Source organism: Gorilla gorilla, chromosome 5 (assembly GCF_029281585.2).
Source record: "Gorilla gorilla gorilla isolate KB3781 chromosome 5, NHGRI_mGorGor1-v2.1_pri, whole genome shotgun sequence".
NCBI lineage: Eukaryota > Metazoa > Chordata > Mammalia > Primates > Hominidae > Gorilla > Gorilla gorilla.
In genome coordinates, this window is record NC_073229.2 from 191879955 (window position 1) to 191899997 (window position 20043).

Sequence of the window (20043 nt, forward strand, 5' to 3'; positions counted from 1 at the left end):
TTTATTACTGTTTTTTAAATAAACAGTATGACTGGAGACGTCAGGCAGAGCCTCACCAGACACACCCCAGGATGAGGCCAGAACCACGTGCCTGAACTCCACTCCACATCTGGCCAAATCCCACAGGAACGTTGACAGGGACACGGTTTCCTAAGGGAAGACTCAGCAGGCTGTAAGTTGGAACAGCTGTACAGATATTTGAGATGATTTCACCTAAACTTCTTTTGGCTACTCCGACTTCCTGTCTACAACACTCTGTGAGTTCCTTTAGAAAAACATTTATTATTTAATTTGCTATTGCTTAGGTTATAAAAATAATATTTATTATAAAAATCTAAATTAGCCGGGCGTGGTGGTGGGGGCCTGTAGTCCCAGCTACTTGGGAGGCTGAGGCAGGAGAATGGCATGAACCTGGGAGGCGGAGCTTGAAGTGAGCTGAGATCGCGCCACTGCACTCCAGCCTGGGCGACAGAGCGAGACTCCGCCTCCAAAAAAAAAAAAAATCTGTAAAACACAGATAATTATAAAGAATATGAAAATGACATGCAGTGTGAAGATATAGATATGTTTCTTACATATGTTTGTTAAGACAGCTTCAAACATGTTTCTCTTCTTCACAAAATTGGTGGGAAGTTATTAGGGCAGTTAACAAATGTTTCTTCTCCTTCCACCCTTGTGAGACTGCACTTCACCCTTCATGAGGTTCGATGTGGCCGTGTGATGTGCTTTGAGCAGAAGTGTTGTGTATCACTTCCAGATGAAAACCGTAACACCTAGCACACCATTGACTACGTTGCTTCTCTTCTGCACTGGTGACTGTAGAAGACAAAAAGCTTAATTTTTTGTACTGTCATCTTTATTTCAATTCACAAATGCATTAATATACTAGACTAGATGATTGGTTAGGTGAATTACATTAGAAATCAAAACATAGAACTCTTTGAAGACATTTAGCTGCAGGCCAGGCGCATGCCTGCAGGTGGCTCATGCCTGGAATCCCAGCACTTTGGGAGGCCGAGGCGGGTGGATCACCTGAGGTCAGGAGTTCAAGACCAGCCTGGCCAACATGGTGAAACCCCATCGCTACTAAAAATACAAAAATTAGCTGGGTGCAGTGGTGGCCCCTGTAATCCCAGCTACTTGGGAGCCTGAGGCAGGAGAATCGCTTGAACCTGGGAGGCAGAGGTTGCAGTGAACCGAGATCGGGCCACTACACTCCACCCTGGGTGACAGAGTGAGACTCCAACCCAAAAATAAATAAATACATAAAATAAAGACATTTAGCTTCCTACGTCCTTGTGCATATTTTGCACCGGTGGAAACACCACCGCCTGCTTGAGAATAGTGAAAAAAAGCCGGGTAATTTTAGTGCCTGACTAATTCTGACATCACAGCCACTCTGAGGGTCTTTGGTCAGTGGACCGTGTCTTTGGAGAAGAGGTCTTGTTTGCCCAGGCTGCAGTGCAGTGGCACAATCCTCGCTCATTACAGATCTGAACTCCTGGCTCAAGCCACCTTCCTGCTTCCACCTGTCACGCAGCTAGATGGCTGGTATGCCCCAGCATGCCCGGATAATTTCTTTCCAGAGATGGGAAGAGGACTTTTTTTCTCTTAATACACCTGCCAATGTTGAGTGCCTTCTGGAATTGGGCATAAGGTTGAGCAATCCGTCACATCTCTGGTTCTTAAGGTGTGAATATGAGGCGACACGAGCATGTGCATCCCTCACCAGTTCCCAAATTCCAAAGCCTTTAATACTAGAATAGCAGATGTTTCTGTTTAAAAGGGTGGTTTTTTTTAGAGATATCCAATGTGCCCCAAACTTTTCCTCCAAGTTTGCCAATGATTGTCAAATGCTTCCTGTTAAAAAAAATCAGTTTACCAACTCTCCCTGCTATCTAAAGGATCCCAAAATTAAATGTTGGTGCCCAGATGTGACATGCAGCTCCTCTTCTTTCCCCGAGCACAAGTTGCTTGGAATCGTTTACAAATCCTTCGGAGTCTCGGGAGTCCGGTGGCAGCCCTATAGGCCCTGAGGTCTGCATGGCCCACATCTGGACCTGGCCTGTCTAACACTTACTTTAGTTGGGATGGACGCCACTGAAAGCAAACTGTTGAATGATGTGATTCTAATAGGGAAGGCTGGTTGCTGATTTGCTGATTCAAGGTACTAGATGCACAGCTGAGGAAGCAGGTGTCTGAAAAATCTCACCGAGCTGAACAGCCGCCTACTATGAATCTTTCTCCCTAATTTCTAAGCTCACACTGAACTCCGGCAGGACGGAAATAATGCCATAAATAGCAAGTCCAGACTGAGTCACCACAGCCTGGGTCCCAGAGTGACTGCCTGGAGCAGAGCCCCTGCTGACCCTGGCTGGACATGGAGCATGGGTGAGAAAGGGACCCCGGCTCAGGTCCAGCCGCTGGGCGCCCTGGTCAGGCCAGCACTTACCTCGGCCCGCACCCCTGCCAGAGCCGGCCTCATGGTGACTCAGGTTCAGGCGGGGCCTCTGTCCTGCCCAGCCCTGCCCGGTGGAGCAACCTCAAGAGCTGCTCTCCTTTTCAGCTTCCAAGCATGCCCGGAACAGAAGGACAGGAGGCAGCCGGTTGACAATTTAGGAATAAATGTCCACTTCACTAAACACCGCAAGCCCTTCTCCGCTATGCCAACCCAGTTAATATTTAGTCAGGTGCACCAAAGCAAGCCGCATGAAGAACCCACAGCCCTCAGGACGCGTTGTATGCCAGGCGGCGAGGATTAGCCCAGCCTGCGGGGCAGACCCGACCATGTCCTCGTCTGAGAGCGGGAAAACGGACACTGCAAAGTGCTGGCAGCGGAGGGACAAACTGCAGCTGGAGACCTGGGATTCCATAGGTGGCACTTTCTGATGCTCTGTCAGAGACCGGCTGGCTGGTTTTCAGATGTGTTCTGAGTCATGTGAAAGGGCAGACACACTGGCTTTCCCGGCAGCTGCCTGGCTAGCTGGAGTCCCCGAGTCGGTGGACATGAGCAGCGCAGTGGAGCGATGCGACCTCTCTCCTCCCTCCTCCCTCCTCCTGCCTGTCTCCTTCCTCCTTACCCCATCCTTCTTCCTCCTCCCTCCCTCCCAACCCCACCCCTCCTCCCTCCTCAATCTGTCCCTCCTCCCTCCTCACCCCATCACTCTTCCTCCTCTCTCCTCCTTCCTCTCTCTTCTTTCATCCCTCCCTACCACCTGTCCTCCCTTCTCACCTTGTCTCTCTCCCTCCTCCCTCTTCACCCCATCCCTCCTCCTTCTTCACCCCATCCCTCCTCCTTCCTTCCTCCTCATCCCATTTCTCCTCCCTCCCTTCTCCTCCCTCTTCCCTCCTCACCTTGTCACTCCTTGTACCTGGTTCTTAACCAAAGGACAAGTCCATGGCTCATGAGATCTGAGTTCTGCAGTTCTGTTTTGTTATGTTTTTGTTCTGTTTTTCAGTTTAAAAAATTACAATCTGAACAAATTTCACTGAAACAGATTCCCAACAGACAGAATGCTCTGGTCCAAACAAAAATGCCTTAAAGTTGCCTGCAGCTATAGATTTGGGAGAAAGCAGGCCTACGTTTTCCTTAAGAATGTGGCCACCGCCTGAGGAAACGGCATTGCCAGGAAACAGCTGTGCCTCTGAAGCCCACGTGACTTCAGATTCCGTCTGCAGCAGATTGTAGGCTTTTGTGGCTTTCATGGCTTCTGTGGCTTTGGTGGATTCTGTGGCATTTGTAGCTTTTGTGGATCATTTCTTCCCTGTTGGTCCCTGGTGGCCTGGCACGTGTTAAGGCCCAAATGCTGTCTTTATCTTTAATAATGTTTAATTTGAGTGGGGTCAGCAGAGATCTATTAAAGGTTGTAAAAAATTTATTTAAAGTGATATTTGTGCAAAATACACGTCCTGAGCAAAAGAATGATTTTTCGACCCTCTGTTATCAGATAGCATGGGTCTGAATAAAGTCAGGTCAGGTGCCCGCCCAGGAAAGCACTTGGCTTTCAGCTGTGTCACTGTTTTCCATGACTCCTGCTTCTAGGGGGGAAGGAGGGCTGCGGCCTTCCAATGCTCAGCTGTGGTTTGCAGGCATCCCTGTTCTCTGCACCTGCAGCCCAGTCTGCTGCCACGCCCACCAAGCCATCTTTCTGCACCTCAAACGATGCTAGGATCCTTCCTCTCCCCACACACAACATTGTGGCAAGGAAGCCCAGTTCTTCCTGGCATTGCTTGTCAGTCCACTGCTTTGAAAGTGTGTCCTTATCCAAGTTGTGGCTGTGTGGACCTGCTGTTGTCCAGGAACCAGGAATGCTGGTGGTGAGTCACCCCCACCCAAGAAAATTGACCCTGGTTTGTGCGGCTCATCAGGCCTGCAGAAACCTCCTGCCGGCCATCCGGTGAGAGGAACCTCTGGGCTTGGTCAGCTTTCACACATGCCAGGGCAGCCTGGCTTTAGACACAAATCCCAGGCTGGGAGTAGCCAGAGGTGACGCCCATGAAGACTGAGAGGCCGCAGGAGTTTGTCTTCCCCCAGGCCACTGCCTGTCTGCTCCTGTCTGAGGGCAAGGACCCCCCACCTTCACCCGTGCGGCCCTGGAACCAGGGTCAGCAGCCACAGCCCCCGGCCACATCCAGCCCACGGTGTTTTTCTAAACGGGCACAAGTTGAGAATTTTTTTTCACACTTTTAAAAACGTTTTTATTTCTATGTTATAAAGAGGGACATACACAGCCCATCGTGTGCAGAATTCCGCATCTCTTTATTCCTGCATTTCCTGGACTTGTTAAGCACTTTTTTCCCTTAATTAAATAATTTTTCCTGGTTTCATCCATCCATATTGGGATGAGAGGGTTGTATTTTTCTGAAGTGAAATGTGCTGATTCTGTTTGACTTTCTAACATGAATGGCCCATAGACTCATGTTTAAAAGATTGAAAAAATTTTTTAAAAATAGCATCTTGTGACACACAAAAATTATACCAAATTTAAACTCTGGTGTCCAGAAATAGTTTCATTTGAGCCCAGCCCCCTCTGCCTGTCACGTGCTGTGCTCATGGGTCTATCACACAGGGCAGCTCTCGTGGTACGGCAGAGACCACGTGGCCCACAGAGCCCAGAACTCCTGCTCTCCGGCCCATTATGCAGCAAATTTGCCAGCTCCCGGCACAGAACATGCCAGGGACTCTCTCATCCACTGAAACGTCCCACGAGCGGCTGTGATTTGAGTCTTTTTCTGTCTTGTTACTATTGTGACTGACTTCTGCTAATCATTGGATTTTTTTCTTTTCTTTTTTCCTTTTGAAAGTGATATATGTTGGTTGGAACAAGTAAAAAAAAAACAAAAAAAAAACAAGAGGTCTGTGTGCTAAAATCGTTTGGAATGTCCCTCCTAACCTTCTTCACGTCCCAGCTCTGGAGTGACCGATGTTTCCAATCTGAGGTGCAGCCTCCGTGGTTAATCTTTGCTCAGATGTACAGGGTGCCATTATTGTTCTTTTTACAAAAAAAAAAAAAAAATGAAATGCTACAGTACATGTTACTCAGCAGCTTGTTTTATTTCACTGAATAATGAACATCTCTCCAGATTAATTTGGATGTCACTGATTCATTACTTTTCATAGATGCAAAAGATTCCACCGTGGACCTTACAATAATTTTTTCACCTCTGCCGCTGTTGAGGAATATCCGTGTCGATTCCGTTTTTGTGTTATAATTCTGAAAAGGAAAGCCTTTGTATTCTAGTGTCTATGTACTCACGCTTTTATTCTGCAGTATAGAAGCCTAAAAGTGGGACTGCTGAGTCAAAGACTGCGGGTTTTTCTAATATTAAGATGCAGTATAATGCATCTTCTCTCCCCAAATTATAGCATTTCGTGATGGCTGGTGAGGCTACAGGGAGATGGATGGTCTTTTCTTCAGAGGCTTGATTACTTTTTATCTTTAAAAAATCTCTAATAAAATGCCATTTCTTCTTCTTTATTTTTAGATAGATTCAAATGTTGAGGCTTAGTTGCCTAAAGAAAAGAGTGCAGGTAAGAGAGGGGTGTCTGTGCTTCCGTGAAAAGAAAGGGCTTGGATGGAATGGAAGGGCCACTGGGATACCATCTCCCCAAAGTCAGGGACCACCTCTGTCCCACTGACTGTGATGAGAGCTCATGGGGTGTTTGTGAAATGAGAGAATGAATGAATAAATAAGCGAATGAATGGATGGTGATAGAAAGGTCGCTGGAGAGGGATGGTGCTGATCCATGAGGGTGATGACACGCAGATCAACCAATCTCTGTCCCCCATGCCCTGCACGGGCACAAGTGCCGCTGTCCACAGACAAATGTTTGAGAACCCCTGGCTGTGGGACAGGAAGCTGAGACATTCTGCCTTCTCTGGGTTTCCCTGGGTGTGACAAGGGGTCCTCACTAAGCCGTCCTTTGATTATATTGGATGTAGAGAGAATACACATTATGTGTTTCTAAAATTCAGCAACTGCTTTTAAAAAAAGAGGGATTCTCCATTTTCAAGAGATTGTCTCTGCTCAAATAAACTCCAAATGTTGAACCGGGCTGGTCTCACATTCCTGCAAATAATAGGAATAATATTTGTATTTATTTTCTTTTTCTGTTAAAAAAAAACAAACAGAAATCTTAAGTGATCTTATTTCTCTTCAAAGGGCAAAACAGCTTTGCAGGCGAGCTTCGGAGCCAACTCTAAAGGGTCGTCCAGAGCACGGCCACCTCCCCACACACACCCTGTCCTTGGCGTGGCTCCCGCAGCAGCCCTGGCCTGGCGCCTGTCTCCGGGCCTCCTCAGAGCCTGGCCTGGCTCCAGCTGTCTCCACCACTGTGTGCCTGGGTCTCCTCCCGCTCTGCGCCGTCCCCCAGGGTGCCCCTTGGCTCTCCTGCACATGTACCAAGGGGATGTCCCCTCCCACTCTGGACAGGTTCCTTAACCCTCTCTTTCGTAAATATAAAAATAGTTCCTGCCTCATGAGACGGTTCTAAAAATTAAATAGTAAAGCCCTTAGCATACTGCCTGCTTAAGAGCCATCTCTCAGAAAATAAGTTTGTTCTTGTAATAATAAACAACAACTTGAGTCCATACTGAGCTTCCTGCTTCAAAGGCCACTGGGGTGGACCAGCCCCACGTCTCCTCCCTGCGTTGCACACGGGCAGGGCTGCAACTTCCCCACGGGGCCTGCACCATGGTGGGACGGCCTGTGCACCCCAGGCCCCGGATGCCCCGGCCTTGCTCCAGACACGTGGCCATCAGCCTCCAAGGGCCCTGTGTTCACAAAGTCCCTTCCATTTTCCACCCCAAGCTGACAAAGACGCAGCTGGGGTGACCCCGAAGTGAGCGGTGAGATGTGGGTTACCAGCCCCTCCACCACCCTCTCCTCTGGGCCAGCGAGAGGCAAAGAAGGAAGCCAGGGCCTGTGGGGTGCCCACGCTGGTGAGAGGCAGAGGCCTCTGGGAGAGACGGGCTCCGTGCCAGCCCCCGGGCACGCTCCCCTCGAGGGTCCCCCAGGACCAGCTGGGGCGAGAGCCTCTGGCCAGTGCGGGGCACCTGAGGACTGCGTGGAGGGTGGAGGGGGCCCTACTGATAATAGGAGCTGGTGGCCACCCAGAGGCCTGCTCTGTTCCCGCCAGGCCGAGGCAAAGGGCAAGGCCACAGAGATGGTAGCAGACACGGGGCTGACAGGAGCCCAGAACAGCTCTGGGGACCAGGACAAGGGGGGACAGGAGGCCCCCTTGAGCAAGGGCTCCCAGGAAGCAGGTGCTGTGGTGGCGATGCTCCACCCTGCTCTGGCCCGGGAGGCCCCCTCGGTCGCCTGTGCTTGGGACCGCATTGCACAGAGCACTCTGGCTTCTTTCCACACACAGTCTTTCTCAGCCTTCACGCACACTTGGCCTTTCTCAGCCTTCACGCACACTCGGCCTTTCTCAGCCTTCACGCACACTCGGCCTTTCTCAGCCTTCACGCACACTCGGCCTTTCTCAGCCTTCACGCACACTCGGCTTTGCAGCCCTCCTGCGCACACGTGGAAGGCCCACAGGTGGACGGCACACAGTAGGGCTGCTCCCGATCCTGCAGCTGTGTCTGAGCCTTTCTTGCCTTTGCAAAATCGATGCTCCCTCCTGGGCCCACTACGGCACAGCTGTAGGTCCTGTAGAGCCTTGCCGAACCTGTCTCCCGGATCCAAACCCGAGGCTGGCACCCAAGGAGGTGGCCGTGCTGGTGCTGGAGCCCGTGTGGCCAAGAACTGTCCCACACCCACTGTCCCATGCTGTGCTCAAGCCACATGGCGTCTCAGGGGGCTGCCGGAAAGAGGGAGCTCAGTGCATAGAACCCTCTTGATGGCAAGCCCAAGACCACATGAGCCAGCTTGTGTGCAAAGTTCTTGCAACTGGGAACCCCAGGGTGGGTCTGGTCTCAGCCCAGGGATCACTTGAGGTTTCCTCCTCTCTCTGCCTTTCAATCGTGCTCTCTGTCTCTGTCTCTCTCTCTCTGTCTCTGTCCCTCTCTCTCTCTTTCTCTGTCTCTCTGTCTCTGTCTCTCTATTTCTCTCCCTCTCTCTCTCTTTCTCTGTCTCTGACTCTCTCTGTCTCTGTCTCTCTCTCTCCCTCTCTTTGTCTCTGACTGTCTCTGTCTCTCTCTGTCTCTCTATCTCTTTTTCTGTCTCTCTCTTTCTCTGTCTGTCTCTCACTTTCTTTGTCTCTGATTCTGTCTCTGTCTCTCTCTCTGTCTCTGTCTCTCTGTCTCTCTCTCGTTCTATTCCTAGAGGAGGGGAGGGCACTGAACCACGGCCCAGCAGATCGTGACCCCTGGACTGGCCTAGCTCATCCTTGGGGCTTTTGAGCTGGGCTCAGCTTCTCCCAAGCTTGCATTGCCCTGGTGGTTGCCGGTAACGTGAAACCACTGGACCTGCCTGGGGAAGGAAGAGGTGTTGCATTTATTGGGAGAATATTAGGGAATCTGATGGATCCCAAGGCCAGATAGGAGGTTTGCTGGGATCAGGGTTGGAGAACCCACGGGATCTGCCTCACACTGTCCCCTGTGTCCAGCCCCAAGAGTCTGGCTCTCTCCCAGCTCTGGGGTGGAGAGGGCCCCCAAGAACCCCCGAGTTCTTCCCGTTACAGATAACGTCACCCAAAGTGGCAGAATCAACCCTGTCCGGTCCCCAGTTCCACATTTCAGGGAGGGGATTGTTGGCTCTGCTGCTCCCTGGTGGGGCGGCCTGTGTAGCAGAGAACACCCAGGCACCAGTCTGTGGGCAGCGGCCAGGACAAGGTGAGGTGGCTCTGCCGCCCGAGCCTGTCTCCAGCCACAGCTCCCACGGCCGCCAGAGCAGTGGGCTGAGGCTCCCTGACAGCCTTCTTGCAACCCCCGGGCCTGAGAGGGGCTGAACCCCTAAGCGTGCATGCTCCCAATCATAGCTGGTGATAAGGAAACCACAATTCTTCTACCTTACTGAAAGGCTATAGCAGAAAAATGTGCTCAACTATGGACTAGAGCAGCACTTGTCAAACTTAAGAAACATCTGCACCTACTTGAGATGGAAATGTGTCCTCACGTCCCTCCCGGGGCCACAGGAGGCCGAGTGCTGAGGCCTCACCACCAGGCTGCAGCGTGGCTTGCATGGTTTGGAGACGACACAATGCATAGTTTCTGTTTGGCTGCGTGCGTTGTCTGAGCAGGGGTCTTTCTGGCATGAAGCCCTACTCTTGTTTGCCCGAAAGGGGAGGAGTGGGATGCGTTGTCACCACTTTCAGGGGAACCTGCTCCGTGCTGCCAGCAAAGCCATCATTGAATCCAAGACCTCTCACAGATGCTCCGCTTGGCCACAGCTAAAATCCTACTCTCCACTCAATAATGGGAAAAGTCACCAATGGGTAAACTGTGAAAAGTCACCAATGGGTAAACTGTGAAAAGTCACCAACGGGTAAACTGTTGTTGGAATTCAGAAAGAAATATTTTTATAATTTTGAATTCGAAGTTCGGGATAGAATCAACCTCTAACATCAGAGTGTAAGTGTTTGGTGTGTGTGTGATGTGTAGGGTGTGCGAGTGGTGTGCATGTGGCGTGTATATGGTGAGTGTGTGTTTTGTCTGTGTGTGGTGTGTATGTGTATTGTGTGCATGTGGTGTGTGTGTGGTATGCGTACAGTGTGTGTGGGGGGTGTGTATGATGCATGTGTGTGTGTGAAGTGTGTGTGGTAGGTAGGGTGTGTGAGTGGTGTGCATGTGAAGTGTGTGTGTCTGTTGTATGTGGTGTGTATATTGCATGTAATGCATGTGTATTGTGTGTGATGAGTGTTGTGTGTGGTTTGTGTATTGTGAGTTTGTATATGTGTGTAGTATGTGGTGTGTGGGGTGTGTGTATAGTGAGTGTGTATTTGTGTTGTGTGTTGTGTGGGCATGTCTTGTGTGGGTGATGTGTGTATATGGTGAGTGTGTGTGTTGTGTGTGGTTTGTGTTATGTGTGTGATGTGTGTATATGGTGAGTGTGTGTGTTGTGTGTGGTTTGTGTTATGTGTGTGATGTGTGTATAATTGTGTGGTGTGTGTGATGTGTGCCTATATGGTGTGTGGCTTATGTGTTTGTATGTGGTATGTGTGTGCAGCATGTATGTATATAGTGAGTGTGTGTATGGTGTCTGTGATGTGTGTGGTGTGTGTGGTGTGTTTGTGTGGCATTTGTGTGCGGTGTGTGTTGGTGTATGGTGTGTAGTGTGGTGTGTGTGGTGTGTGTGAGGTTGTGGTATGTGTGAGGTTGTGTTGTGTGAGTGGTGTGTGTGTGCTCTGTGTGTGTGGTGTGTGTGGTGTGTGTGGTGTATGTGGGGGAGTGTGTGGTTGTGTTGTGTGTGTGGTGTGTGCTCTGTGTGTGTATGTGGTGTGTATGGTATATATGTATGTGATGTGTGTGGTGTGTGAAGGTGTGTGGTGCGTGTGTGGTTGGGTTGTGTGTTTGGTGTGTGGTAGGTGTATGGTATGTATGTGTGGTGTGTGTGTATGCGTGTGGTGTGTGGTTGTGTTGTGTGTGGTATCTGTGTGTGTCATGAGTGTGGTGTATGTGGGAGGAGTGTGTGTGGTGTGTGTGCTCTGTGTGTGTGTGGTGTGTATATGTGTGTGTGGTGTGTGTGTGGTATATGTGTGTGTGGTGTATGTGGGATGTGTGTGGGGGGTGTGGTGTGTGTGGGATGTGGTTTGTGTGTGGTTGTGTTGTGTGTTTGGTGTGTGTGGTGTGTGTGGTATATGTGTTGTGTGTGTGGTGTTTCTAGTGTGTGTGGTATGTGTGATGTGTATGGTGTATGTGTTGTGTTGTGTGTGTGCTCTGTGTGTGGTGTGTACAGTATGTGTGGTGTGTGTATGTGTTGTATGTGTAGTGTGTGATATGTGTGGTGTATGTTGGTGTGTGTGTGGTGTGTACGGTATGTGTGGTGTGTGTATGTGTTGTGTGTGTAGTGTGTGATATGTGTGGTGTATGTTGGTGTGTGTGTGGTGTATGTGAGGTTGTGTTTTGTGTGTGGTGTGTGTGCTCTGTGTGTGTGGTGTGTATGGTATATGTGTGTGGTGTGGGTGGGAGGTGTGTAGTGTGTGTGGTGCGTGTAGTGTTTGTGTGTGTGTGGTGTGTGTTAGAGTGTGTGTGGTGTGTGGTAGTATGTGTGTAGTGTGTGTGGTGTGTGTGATGTGTGTGTTGGTGTATATGGGGATGTGTGGTGGGTGTATAGTATATGTGTGTGTGGTGTGTGTGGTATGTGTGTGAGGAGGTGTGTGTGTGTAGTGTTTGTGTGTGGTGTGTGTCATAGTGTGTGGTGTGTGTGATGTGTGTGGTGTATATGGGGGTGTGTGGTGTGTGTGGTAGTATGTGTGTAGTGTGTGTGTGATGTGTGTGGTGTATGTGGGGGGGCGTGTATGGTAGATGTGTGTGTGTGGTGTTTTAGTCACTTACTATCTTCTATCTTCCATCTTCACTTTCTTTTCTTTTCTTTCTTTCTTTTTTTTTTTTTTTTTGACAAAGTCTAGCTCTGTCGCCAGGCTGGAGTGCAGTGCTGCGATCTGGGCTCACTGCAACCTCTGCCTCCCCAGTTCAAGCGATTCTCCTGCCTCAAACTCCCAAGTAGCTGGGATTACAGGCACCCGCCACCACACCCAGCTAATTTTTTGTATTTTCTCTGGACAACTTTGGGGAACAAAATATCTGCACCCTTTAATCCATTTATTCAACCAATCATTTCCTGCCTACCACGTGGCTCGAAACTATTCCTGAGGGCTGGAGCTCCTCGCACGTGTGACACCTGCTCCAGGGCCCGCTAGTCTCGGGACCTCTTCCCAGTCCACCCTGGGAATGTATTGATTCTCATGACAATCCTATGAGAAGATATACCCATCCCCTGTTTCACCAGCGAGGAAACCAAGGCACAGACAGGTCGAGGAACTTGTCCGGCAGCACACAGCTTGTAAGCAGCAGTCAAGATGTGACCAATGTATCCTGGTGCCAGAATCCATGCTCTTAAAACTCCGCCAGGAGACTCGGCTGCACCTGCGGGATGAGTGGATGTGTTACTGAGGGTGGGTCAGCACAGGTCTGCAGCAACCTCGATTCCTGCCTCCTCAGAAGAAAGAATTCGACTGAGGGCGTAAGGCAGGAGAAGAGACAGAGGCAAGTTTTGGAGCAGGAGGAGTGGAAGTTTATTACAAAGCTTTAGAACAGGAATGGAAAGAAAGAAAAGTACACTTGGAAGAGGGCCAAGCAGGCATCTTGAAGGACAGTGCGGGGTTTGGCCTCTGACTTGGGGTTTTATACATTGGCACGCTTCCGGCGTCTTGCCTCCCTTCTTCCTTGGTTCTTCCCTTGGGGTGGGCTGTCCGCATGCGCAGTGGCCTGCTAGCGCTTGGGAGGTCACCCTGCACCTGTTTACTGGCGTAGTGCGCATGCTCATTTGAAGCGTTCTTCCCTTATCAGTCAAGTGCTCCTACAGGAACGTCATATACCAGTTCAACTCTGCCATTTTGCCTCTTAGTGTGCATGCTTGAACCCACTTGCCCAACTCCGAGATCTTATTGGGAAGCTGCTGATCACCAGCTTCAGGTTTTTTCTATCTGTAGGGAGACTGCCTTTCTCTGGCACTGGCTACAAGCAATTATTTTAGAGAGGCAGTTAGCAACCACCTGACCATCCCCTGATGGCTGCCTGAAGTTCCTGGTTGGGAGTCCCTCTCCTGCCCTGCTCATGCCTGACTACTTACTCTAACAGATGTCAGTGAGGGACAGATGAACCAGGAAGCAATTTGATTGTGATGTGCTCTGTTATGGTTTGGGTTTTTTTACTGTTTGGGTATTTTGAACTTCTTGGACTTGAGGGTTTCTAGTACTGATTAATTTGGAAATTTTGGGGTCATTCAAAAATTATTCTGCCCTGTCTCTGGGACTCCAATTTCATAAACAGTATGTAATTATTTATATTAGCCTGATATTTTTCCTTAGGTCACTGAGGCCCTGTTCGTTTTCTTAAATCTTTTTTCCAATGATGCTTCATTTTAAATAGATTCTATCAATATGTCTTCAAATTGAATGATCTTTGTTTCTGCAGTACTTAGTCTCCCATGAAGCCCATCCAGTGACTTGTTCCATTCAGATAATGTATTTTATAGCTCTAAAAATTCTATTTGGTTCTTTATATAATCATTCTTTTTCTTATTATGTTCAAAACTAAAAACAAATCTTTAAGCATATTAGTAATAGTCTGTAAAGTTGTTGCCTGCTAATTCCATTCTCTCTTTCATTTCTGGGTAGGTATGTATTGACTAACTTTTCTCCTGGCTATGGCTCATTTTCCAGCTTCTTCATGTCTAGTAATTTTTTATTGGATGCTGGACATTACAGTGGTATGTTGTTAAGCATCTGTATTTCATTGCCCTCTTTTGAAGGTTGTTGTATTGTGTTTGGTAAGTATTTGAGTAACTTGCTTACCAGATCTATTCTTTTGAGGCTAGTTTTTAAGGTGTACTAGGGAAGGTTTAGGGTCACTTTTTTTCTAAGTGTAATTTAGCTTCTCTCCTAAGGGGTGATCCCTTTAAAATCTTTAGTGAATGTCTCAGGTGTTTCAATGAGGTCTTTTTACTCTGGCTTGACTGGAATCAAATGTGTGATTCCTGGGAAGTTTTTACTTCATAGCTTTCTGCTAGTTCTTTGCCACATCTGGTAAAAATTCATCCTACTCATGCACAGTTAGCATTCAACAACAGGCTCAATGGTATTCTTATGTAGATTTCTAGGATTCTTTCTTTCATTGCTCCCTACTCTCTTCTCTGAAAATTACAGGCACCCCAACCTCACCAATTCCCATCTCTGTCTTCTCAACTAAACAAGACCACCATGTTCTGCTTGGGCTTCTCCTCTCTGGGGCACAATCTAAGAAAGCCAGAGTAATCTTAATGCTCGCCTCGTTTTTATTCTCTAATCGACCACAGTCCTGTGCTGCCTGTTGCCTACTGTCTGAAAACAGCTGTAACGTATATTTTTTCAAGTTTTTTCATTGTTTACTGTGGAAGGAAAAGTCCAGTACCAGTTATTCCAACATGTCTGGAAGTCAACTTCTCTGCTTCGCTCATTTTCCAACAAAATTATATTAGTTTTAAATCAGAAAAACACAACAATGATATAATACATATACATAAAGAACAATCTGTTGCTCAGTTTCTCCTAAATTTATCTGAAATAAATGCTTTTTATTTTCAGCCTGGATATTATAGTTTTAAAAAGAAACTTGTTCTTTTCATAACCCCGTATCCCAAATCTTAGATTCTTTTTTGCTATAACAACTGAGGCCAATCTCTTGGCATAGTCTTTTCTCCATAGCATTTTCATGTCACCCACATATATTCTGGGGTTCCAACTAGCAAACGGTAGGTACTCAATAAGTATCAGCTTCCTTTTTAGTGAAAGAAACAATCTTTTGGGGCTTTAGTTTCATTTGCAGAAATGAAAATTATAATAGCTTCTTTATAAGTTACGGCTCTGGTTTAAATATTTGTCTCCTCCTCTGAAACTCATGTGGAAATTTGATCCCCAATGTAGCCCCCTTGAGAGGTAGGGCTTTTGGAAGGTGATTGGGTCATGAAGGCTCCACCCACCTAAATGGATTAATCTACTCATGCATTTATGGGTGAAAGGGGTTAATGGATTAGTGTCTTATCCCAAGAGTGGGTTTGTTATCATGAGAGTAGCTCTGTTATGAAAGTCAGGTTGATTCTCTCGGGGGCTTTCTCACCACGCGATGCCCTGTGCCACCTCAGGGCTTTGTAGAGAGTCCCCACCCACGCAATGGCTCTCGCCAGATGTGGTCCCTTGACCTGGGACTTCACAACCTCTAGAACTGTTAAGAAATAAATTTCTTTTCTTTATAAATTGCCCAGTCTCAGGTATTCAGTTATAGCAACAGGAAATAGACTAAGACAGTTACTATGAAGAGTAGGGATATTTCTTGGTAGATATATCATAGTCTAGCATATAGTAGACACGTAAACAATATGTTTAACAAGAATTTGTGAAACAATTAAAACTTTGGCTTTGGTATCCTGCTGTTCCTTTAAACACTATGCAGTAGAGATCATCGTCTCCTGCTCCTGATGAAAACTCAGACAGGCTCATGAATTCTCTGTTTCCTCCTAGGTAATAGATGGTCCTACCATAGCTTTAAATCACAACACTGTCTCAATTCAGACATGTGAATGTCCAGCCTAAGACATTCATCAAACTCTGAACTTGATTTAATAGCCAGTGTTCTCTCCTCCCCAGTACCCGTCTGCAGCCCAGCAGCCTGCAGGGTGTGCTGCGTAGATACACGTGGGTATGTATTATCTTTCTTTTCTTTAAAAAAAAATCACCAAAATATTACTTTGCTAAGGACTTAACTTAGAAAATCCAGAATGTAAATGGCCAATGATAGCCCTGGATGTTTTCTTTTTCTGCATGAATTTTAATGCTTACTTTTAGGCCTGAAAACCCACAGAAGCATTCATAAGGGAGGGTTGCTCTGTGGCCGTTGGACAAACACATGAATTTGGAGCTCATTTCCAGACAGTGCCCTGCTCTATAGGATCTCTGACCAGGTGAGCGGGACTCCGAGTGCAGCAGGCAGGCAGGAGCACACGGCCACAGGGGTCTCATCTGTGCTGGAGAAACGGGACCCAGAACCACAGCACACAGATAACTGCTGGTGGGAGGAACCTCACAGGCCACAAGACAATCCCTTTGCTCAGGGAAGGGCAGCTGAGCTCACTTCCCCAGGCCACCCAGGAGAAACCAGCAGAGCTAGGGGCAGAAGTCAGTCTTTAGCTACAGATGAATCACTTCATTTAAAATACCAAGTGGTCTTCGAAGTCTACACCCTTTCTAAGTCAACAAAAATCAAGTGAGGTTCACAAGTGATTATTCGGCACTGCTTCTTATACATTCCATGAGTAATTTCTGATACTTGCAAGGCTTCCTTCCAGGGAGAAAAAGGCGAGTTAAGTATTGTCTCTGCTTTTAAGGAACTAATCATCTTGACAGGATGAATGATGAGATAAAATTTAAGAGAAACTGACTAAAGTGCAGTATTAATTCCAAAAATAGATAATCGTAGGATGAAGAAGGCAAAATTAATAGCAACGAACATAAGAAAGACTTGAGGTGTGGCCTGAACCCAGGATCAACCTACAGCCTCACTGGTGCATGCGCCTGACTCTTGGTTTGTCTTACTTGGAACAAGGTTCACAGATGAGGACAGCTGCGGCCTCCCTTCCCCCGGCCCTATGAGAGGAGGTCTCCTATTTTTAGTTCTAGAGCCTACTTTTTTAGCCACCCATAAAAGGCAGCTAGGGGAGTATGTCTGGGATTGATAAGGGACTGAAGTCTATGTTTACAAGGGATTTTCCCACCTAAGAAAGAGTTATGAGGGGCTCTGCTGCTCTCTTCCTGGAACTGGGGAGGGACTGAGGGCAGAGGGCATGGCCTGTGTGGACCTGAGGATCAGAACTTGAGCTGGCGTGGAAACATGCAGGGTGTTTTGTTTTGTTTTGTTTTGTTTTGTTTTGTTTTTTGAGATGGAGTCTCGATCTGTCTCCCAGACTGGAGTGCAATGGCAAGATCTCAGCTCACTGCAACCTCCACCTCCCTGGTTCAAGCGATTCTCCTGTCTCAGCCTCCTGAGTAGCTGGGATTACAAGCGCCCGACACCACGCCCCACTAATTTATATATTTTTAGTAAAGATGGGGTTTCACCATATTGGCCAGGCTGGTCTCGAACTCCTGGCCTCAGGCAATCCTCCAGCCTTGGCCTCCCAAAGTGCTGGGATTACAGGCGTGAGCCCCCACGCCCGGCTGAAACATGCAGTTTTTAATGCAACATTTCCCCCTAAATTTTACTGTCATGTCTTTATTGATAATGTCCTGACATATTTCAAAATTCAAAGAATACAAAGAGCATTTTTGTAAAAATCCCCATCCATCCAGTTCCCCTCCCAGGAGACAAGAATATTGTGTCTCTTGAGCATCCATTCAGAGATAGAAGAATCTTCTCACAGGTAAAAAGGGATCCATGCATGGAATGGTCTGATGCAAGTGGTAACGAGGACTTCATCATTGATGCTTAAAGTCCACTTGGCAGGGGTGACGCTGAAGGGATCAGATAAAAGCACACAAACGGACCTCCAAGTCCCTGCCAACCCGAGACTCCATGGCTTGATTCCCGTCCCCCTGCTATGAATGTGGAAACCCAGAGCCAGGCGGTGCCGCTCTCCCAAACCCCTGCACCTGCTTCACATCTAAACCCACACGGTGCAGGCAGGGGCAGCAGCGTGTCACCCAGCAGATGCTTCCTCTCCCTTTCAGCACGGCTTTGCTTCCTGAAGGCGCTCTGGTGTTCCATACAGTGACCCTTGACCCCTCCGCAGTTTCATCCCAGCCCTTCTCCCAGCATCTCTGCAGCTGCCCTCCCTCCCTGTTCTCCTGTGGTGTCTACCAGAGTTTCTGCTCCTCCTTTTCTGTTCCTTAGGCCCTGGGTCCCATCGTGTGCAGCCGGCTTTCTCTAGTCCTCCTGGACCCGGCTTCCTGATCCCCAACGGGCAGCATCTGGCAGGTCTCTGAAATTCCACCACAGGAGGACGTCCAGAGATAAAGGATATCGACCCGGGAGTCACAATGTAACTGGCCATCCCAGCTTGTTCGGATCAACATTGGTCTTTACAACACTATTGAAAATGGCCTCATAAACTAATAAAACCACACTGTCTTACTAAGAGTAGCCACAGAGGTATAAGTTTTGAGAAGCTATTTTTCATATGGTTTCATTTGAAATTAAAATTTTTAGCACCAACATTTCTATACTGTGGCCATCAATTAAACAGTCCACAAAAGATATTACAGCCCTCGCCTCTGTCAGCCGGAGGCTGCCTCACTTCCTCCCCATCCAACCCACCATGTACCCCCAGAAAGAGCCAGCCTGGTCAGAGTGATAGCCACACAGACCCACGTACTCTTCACCACAACTCCACAAAGGTGGTGCTGAGGTTGGCTCTGTTTCAGAGATGGAGACCCTGTGGCACTGAGGTGGCTGTCATCCTCTGAGCAGAGCAGGCCTCGAGCCGCGTGGCCAGGATCTCACATCCCCACAGCTTCCTGCCATTGCTTCAGACTCCTGGCGAGTGAGGGTTCAAGCACTGGCCCATCGATAGTCACATCCCAGCTATTTCAAAGGAGGACACGCTCTGGGTGTCCACATACAGCACAAACCACAGATCAATGTAAATGCCAACAAGATCAGGGTCTTGGAAGAGAAGATTCTGACATCGGACTTCCTGGTTTGGATCTGACTCTGCCAGCTGTGCAAACCACAGCCAGTTCCTTCCTCCCTCTGTGCCTCAGTTTCCTCATCCATCACAAGGGGTGAGCATCACCTGCCCCGCAGTGTGGTGAGAACCCAACGAGGGAGTGCACATTTTGCGTGGCCCAGTGCCTGGCATGCGGCCTGAATTCCACGATGTTAGCTGTAGTTCCTGCCGTCCTCGCTTTTTGGAGTACTTTGGATTCATTGGGCTTCTGTATCCTGGGCCAAAATATTAGAGTCAGAATGAGGAACTTACTGCAACCATTAAAACCACTGTGGAAGAGGGGAATAAGCAAGCATTACTTGCAGGTTCCCCAAGGCAGGACTGGACCCGGTGGGGCAGAGCAAGTTGCAGTCCGGCCCATGCATGCAGGCCAGCGAGAGCCGGGCCAGCCCCACATGGACCAGCCATTCCAATTTCTGCTTCTCATTGTAAAGTTTCTGACTGAGGTGAACGGTTGAAATTCGTTCATTTAATTTTAAGTTCACCCATAAACTGCATGAATAATGAATTAATGCTCTGGAGAGGCTGCAAATATAAGGCAGTAGCGGCAAAATACAATTCAACCCAGAAAACAACCGGCTAATCACCTGATGGAAAAAACCCACAAGAAGAGTCCGTAGCAGGGAGGCATCGAGGCAGCAGCAGGATTTCTAAGGCTGTAAAGGAAGTGTGGAAATGAAGGGGAGATTTCACGTGCTCTGAGCGCCATCCACGTGCAGGGGCCTGGTAGACCGCGACCGTGGATGGCGGCAGCTGCCACTCTAAAACTGCATGGGTACAATCGCACTTCTGCCCTCCTGACCTGCTCCACATCCCTTTGCACTCTGGATCCCATTCCCTCATCCATGGATTCCCTCATTCCCTCACCCATGGATTCCCTCATTCCCTCACCCATGCATTCCCTCATTCCCTCACCCATGGATTCCCTCATTCCCTCACCCATGGATTCCCTCATTCCCTCACCCATGCATTCCCTCATTCCCTCACCCATGCATTCCCTCATTCCCTCACCCATGGATTCCCTCATTCCCTCACCCATGGATTCCCTCATTCCCTCACCCATGCATTCCCTCATTCCCTCACCCATGGATTCCCTCATTCCCTCACCCATGGATTCCCTCATTCCCTCACCCGTGCATTCCCTCATTCCCTCACCCATGCGTTCCGTCATTCTCTCAC

At 48.4% G+C, this 20043-nt stretch overlaps 1 long non-coding RNA gene across 1 annotated transcript; it reads left to right on the forward strand.

The window, feature by feature from the left end:
- The first annotated feature begins 143 nt into the window (after positions 1–143).
- Positions 144–7091, forward strand: LOC115935012 (uncharacterized). The gene is made up of 3 exons (XR_004070733.3): positions 144–257; positions 5986–6031; positions 6664–7091. It is a non-coding gene; the product is annotated as an uncharacterized lncRNA (long non-coding RNA).
- The last annotated feature ends 12952 nt before the right edge of the window (positions 7092–20043 follow it).